The sequence below is a fragment of the Dysidea avara genome, chromosome 5, assembly GCF_963678975.1.
Source record: "Dysidea avara chromosome 5, odDysAvar1.4, whole genome shotgun sequence".
Classification (NCBI taxonomy): domain Eukaryota; kingdom Metazoa; phylum Porifera; class Demospongiae; order Dictyoceratida; family Dysideidae; genus Dysidea; species Dysidea avara.
Genome location: NC_089276.1, coordinates 20,017,716 through 20,024,187, shown reverse-complemented (window position 1 = coordinate 20,024,187; position 6,472 = coordinate 20,017,716).

Sequence of the window (6,472 nt, the reverse complement as noted above, 5' to 3'; positions counted from 1 at the left end):
CGGTCACATATACCTTTTATGAAGTTATATACTACATCAAGTGCTTTTGTCTGCAGATAAATTCTGGTCTTATAAGAACATAAAATCTCATTGGCAAAAGCTGTATGGTTATGACCAATTCCAGTTCCAGTATTAGTTCCAGTACTTGATAAAATTTCTTTATAGTTCTAGTTTTAGTTCCAGTCTTGAAGAAAGTAAAATTATAGTTCTAGTTCCAGTTCCAGTCTTAAGAAAAACAAAATTATTGTTCCAGTTCCAGTTCTAGTTCTAGAACTGGAATAAAAGGGCAGAAACTGGAATTATTTTAGTTCTAGTACTGAGAACTGGAACAACACTAATCCTTTGCTACAAGAATTGACCACCAAACTGGGGGACCATGGCCTTGTGGTTCCCTGCCCTATTTTCACTACCTGTGCAAAACATGATAAAAGAACAATGTAAAAAAGTGTGTAATCTGTAGGTCTACCACATCTATAAAGTAATAAACTACTCTAATAGAATGATCACATGGACAGATAAAACTGTGAAGCTTTACCTCTACCTTAGTCATGAATCAATAATTTCACAAACTCATAGGCCATAAACACAGCAGAATTAGAGTATTATGGCTATACTGCATTACTAAGTTGTTATTTGTTTAGGCAGTTGCACAAGATACATAATTATTATAGTGAATTTTCATATAGAAAACCAGGTATGTAAGGTTACTGGAGCTGGTCCTGCAATAGAGTGCTCCAGCTGATACAAAGTGATTACTTCATAGCAAAGAATGGATTTCAAATACTATTATACTCTCCAGCATCCTGGACACTGCATTGCTTGCATCATTACAAGGTTAAAACATCAAGATTTAAATGTCCATAAAATGCATACTTACCATCAATCTATACAGCTGTTCAATTGACACAACCAAAAGCAGATGGTAAATGTAGTGACTACATGGCTATTCTAATAAAACACTTAATGTTCTATTAGAGTAGTAGTTTCCAATGACCTTTTAACTTTAAAAGTCAAGGATTTGACCACTTCTTAGAAACCTCAGGTGTTCTTCTGGATTTTCCCCTGATTCACAGCTCCTAGGAAGACAGTTTGTAACAGTAGGAAGGAGGCAACCCACCAAAATCATCAAAGATCATTGCACTGAAAATTTCATCTCTGCCAGCCAGATGGTTAGAAAGGTTGCAGCTCTTTCAAACTTGGTGTATAGAATACAGGGCCGCCCAGAGAAATTAAGGGGCCCAGGGCAAAGAGTTAAAGTGGGGCCCTTCACCCAAGTTGTAAGGTGAAGACCAAAAAAAAAAAGGTCACAACCTGCTGGCAATGACAATAACTACCCATCACCATCCATATCTCCTTATCTATAAGTTTGCTACACTGCTCCTCTGAAGAATACTGTGACTGCTCTATTAGAGTATTTAGATCTGACTGCTCTATTAGAGTATATCGATCTTTTAAACAGGTATTCAGGGGGCCCTTCATGGGGCCTCCTGGGGCCCCTTTCAGGCTGGGGCCCGGGGCAAAATGCCCCAGTTGCCCCCCCCCCCCCCCCCTCCTGTGGGCGGCCCTGAATTAGAATATTTATACATCCAACTTCATCACCATCTTATGTGATAGGATTGGCTTCTCTTCTCATGGCTGGTAGAGCGCCTCGAACGAAAAATTTTCTCCACCCATCAGCAGAAAAACAGCCTTTGTGAAAAACACGGACAAATTTTTACTCACTTCTATGCATGGTTTGGTAGGCCAACAACACTTGAAATCACACTCAGAATCTGGGAGCTCTGGACGTCTTCTTTGGAGCGCACGAAATAAAGATCAATCTCGTGAGATATCAAAATCCGCGTGTCTCTCCAACAAGGGAACACAGTTCCAAACCAAGGGTGGTATTAGTGATGGGGCACTAGGGGTAACATACTACGATAGTCGAGGATTTGTTTCTTGTAACTTCATTTTTCACGTTGCGGACCCTATCTACAAGGTAACTTCTTCTAGCTGATCTCTCTACAGGGCAATTTGTTTATAACTGAATTCTCTACAGGGTGATTTGTTTGCAGCTGAACTCTCTACTCGATGGTTTCTTTGTAGCTGAACTCTCTATTAGGTACCATCTTCTAGCTGATCTGACTACAAGATGACTTGTTTGTAGCTGAACTCCCTACAGAATAACTTGAAATGTAATATAACTTTGTAATGGAGTAAATTATAAACGTAGCTGAATGCTCTATTAGGGTGACTGTTCTATTAGAGTATCTCGATCTCGCATATGCTACACGTAGTTGGCTTTGGAATCATAACTCAGTGGTTTGTAATCCAATTCTTCTGTACTACTGCAAGGACTTTTTATGATAATTATTCCAGCTACACACCGATTTTCAGCTCACTGCTCTAAGCGGTTTGCCTGGTAGGCGTGAAAACTAATAGTTTTTTTATTCATAAAAGGGCGTTACTATTCAGTGGACTGGACTACTGGACTGGATCACTGGACTGGACTGACATCTTTTTGGTTTTTGCGCATTCTATGGATGGATTTATGGAGTCTTGCTAGTGAGTACCCTAATGACACCTGCACCCCACACATAAAAGGTTGAAAACGAACAATGGAATATGCAGACGCCGTTTCTTAATATCACTACTGTTCATTATGCCACTATACACCACTTCCCTGTATTTAGTAATGCTGCAGGTATAAGTGCAGGGAATTGAATGTGACAGCAATAGTCCACTAGCAATCAATTCTCCAGCAGACAATATCCTTCAAGATGTCCTTGTTAGAGCAAGCTTGAGGAGTAAGCTAGTCTCGCCAGCGTGGCCAAACCCCTATATACTCGCCTCTAATTCAGTGCAGGGGCTTACCATTTAGAGAGTTTTAGCATGAATGCTTATAATCTATAATTGTGACCAGATTTTACAGAACCGATCCAAATCGCACATCAGGCAAAATCAAACTAACACCACCAGTGGATAGCTACACCATCGTACTACAAGTTTTGACCCTCAGCACTACTCAAACTACACGAGGCTGGTTTTTACACACGTCTTTTCTGGGTGGTGTGGAGTGCTCAAATGGCGGTTTCAGGCCTTGTGAAGGACCTGGCTTGGCAAGAGTCAGTGGTTTACTGGTGGACAGCCTTATAATGTTGGCCAGACGTGTTCTCTGTTGATTTTGCTACATATCAGCCACTAAGGAGCCAGCACAGCCCTGTAATCTCGTGTCTGGACTCCAATCGTGGTCTGCCTCCATTTTTAGGTCTATCTCTTGCCCTCCCCGCCACCCCCCAGCCTCCACCCCTTTGTGAGCACTCGTGATACTACTTCGCTCGTCCAACTGCTCAGAGTTTCTATCTTATTTGGAGGGAAACTGTACAAGCAGCTACAAGTACTGGAAGTGGCTTGAAAGGTAACAGATTGATGCATCTTTTGTGTAAATTTCATACGCGTGCTTGCTATCCTTGGAGAGTTATGCTGGCTTCAATTCTTTAAAACCGTTTATCTCGGAACTTCTAATGTGCGATTTGGATCGTTTTTCCAAAATCCAGTCACAATTGATAATCCAACAGAAGTCTGGCAGCGGGACTAGTGAGACTAGCTTGTTCCTCAAGCTTGCTCTAAGGATATCTTGAAGGATTAAGTTGGTCGAAGGTTGACTATTGCTGCACTGCCTGCCTGTGGCATAACGAACAACAGCAAAATTAACAAGACTATAGAGACAATTTTTGCATATTCCACTGTTCGTCTTCAGCATTTAAAAGTGGGATGCAGGTGCCCTAAGAGTGCTAACTAACAAGATTCCATAAATCCAACCATAGAATGTGCAAAAAAAAAAAAATGTCAGTCCAGTAGTCCAGTCCACTGAATAGTAACCCCCATTCATAAAAATCGATCGCGTAATTTTGACACAGGTTGGGTTTTGTGTCATATCTCGATGGCCTTTAACTGGATTCCTTTCAAACCACAAAAAAGCACTCCTACGATAGTTACTCCATCTACATAGCAACTTTCAGCTCATTCCTTCAAGCGGTTTACCTTGTGGGCGTGACAGACCTTCGACCTAATTTTACGAAATAATCAGTCATAACTCCGTGAATGTTCATCGGATTCCTACCAAACCTAGTACTGAGATTCGCCTTAATAAGCCCTTTACGTGTGCCAAATTTCAGCCCGATTGGAGCATGTATTCGTGTTTTATGGCGGATTTTGCAAAGTGTGCGAAAAGAAGTAGAAGAAAAAACCCCAAATTGTGGCCGCTCGTATCTCGGAAATGACTGGAGCGATTTTCTTCAAATTTGGAATTTGGACTCCCCTACCTAGCCGGCACTTCTGTAGCAACTTGGGTTTAAATCGGATAAGAAATCACGGAGCTACAAAGGTGTGAAAATCGCGTTTACTTTCTTCCTGTAAATATTCTCACGGTGTGGCGCGCCGGCTTCTTGGGCCGCACGACACACTACCGTGTGTCTTGATTGACATAAAAAGTAGTGAAACAAGTAGGTTGCCTACACCTGAAGATATAGTAGTAGAAATCTAATTACCAATAATTGGTCATGGGTATAGACAGTCAGGGATTAAATTCCACTAGAATTAATAAATTCAGCTACTACTGACTGCAATTTATTTTGCAGACTCAGTGAATGCTCAAGTGGCAAATGACTAGGGACTCGCCGATTATGCTCATAATTTTACCTATTATGCTATGCTGCACTGCTCAAAAATTTACCTATTATGCTTAAATATATGCTCAATACTTACCCATGATGCTCAAATTATGCCCAATTATTTATGCTTCAGTTCCCATGCTCTAGTAATAATTTCCAATTTATGGATAAATAATAAGTGGCTGAAGCACAAACTTACTTGTCAAAATGTATATCACAGAAAAGATCGATATACTCTAATAGAACAGTCAGTCATATGATTGTTCTATTAGAGTTACTGACTGTTCTATTAGAGTATATCGATCTTTTTGTGATAGCTATTTTGATAAGCAAGAATTCATACTATTACACAAATATTCTACCTATTATGCTAGCATTATGCTCAATGCTTTCAGACACCTATTATCCTCATAATTATGCCAGCATAATCGGCGGGTCCCTACAAATGACTTCCATAATTCTATTATTATCAGACGAAAAGAAGTTTGATGCACTAAAGTCCCATTATATGTGACCCAGTCTGGGAAAACTGGTCAGTCTTATTGCCTATGTAAAAGTATCAAGAAATAGTGGTTTTAAGTATTCACTGAGTAGTAGCTCGCCACTTTATGCTATCATAAATGGTCCGGCTGGAACACCACTTGTACTTACATGACTGGTCTTACCCGGACCACCCGTGCCAGTGCATAAATGGTCTAATGGTTGAAAGTACATGTACCAAATTTCTTACCTTCCAGAGCATCCACTGTACAAGTGGCCAGCAGCTAAGTTTCTCACCATTTTAGATAGTTCTTAAATCAAAGTTTACTGTATCAGGTGAGCTCCAAAAGGGGTGGGAGACGGGAGTCCGGAAGAGGGTCAGAGGCTGTTTAAAATCTTAAAGAGGAGGCTTATAGATGCATTAGGCCAAGTTACGAGCCATTCAGGTCTCACAACTGTCTAAAATGAAAGGACATTTACAGCATATGTCTTTATGCAACACTATAACACTGTACAGCCACCTCCAGGCTGGCCAGAGGTCCATTAGTGCTCCAGACTGCTTGTACAGATCACCACTGTGCTTGAGAAAAGCAGCCAGCAAAAGCAGACTACTCAAGTCTAGCTGATTTTGATAATGAAATTTAAATAATAGTTTATTCATGTAGCTTTGTGTTCTTGGTGAATCTGCTGTCATGGGAGATAAGATCAGTTTTCCTAGACCCAGTCACATGTTTTACTCAGTGACAAGATTTGAATATGGACAGCATCGATCTTTAAACCACACATGGTTTAATGAATATAAATGGATTGCATACTTATTACACATAAATGGAGTGCATACTTTATGTAAGTATGTGCCCTTTTCTCTGACTCTGAGGAATTCATGAGCTAGTCAGTTGCAAGACACCTTTGTACTTCTGAATGACAACATCATGGATATTCAAGAAGCACTCAGAAAGTGACATACATAAATGGTCTGTCTTGGCTGACAATTTCATTAAAATATAGTGACATGGCAGCACATGCTGCAGCATGCAAACTAATCAAAACATTACCCCCGTCCAAAATTCAAACCATGATCATAGAATGTTCTACTTAAGGGTTATTATGACTAAAGTTTGGAGTTGAAGGTGAAGACAACTTGTTAAATCATCATTGGTCATTTAGAAACATCTGCAAAGAATGCCCAATATACCTCTCAAGGTATTCAGAATGATATTACAATAGGTAAGAACAAAGTCAAGTGCAGGAGTATGGAACGCCAAATGTGACAAAAATCAGACAAATTTTTTATTCAGCATCGATATTTTGACATCGATAAAATTCACCACATTGATGTT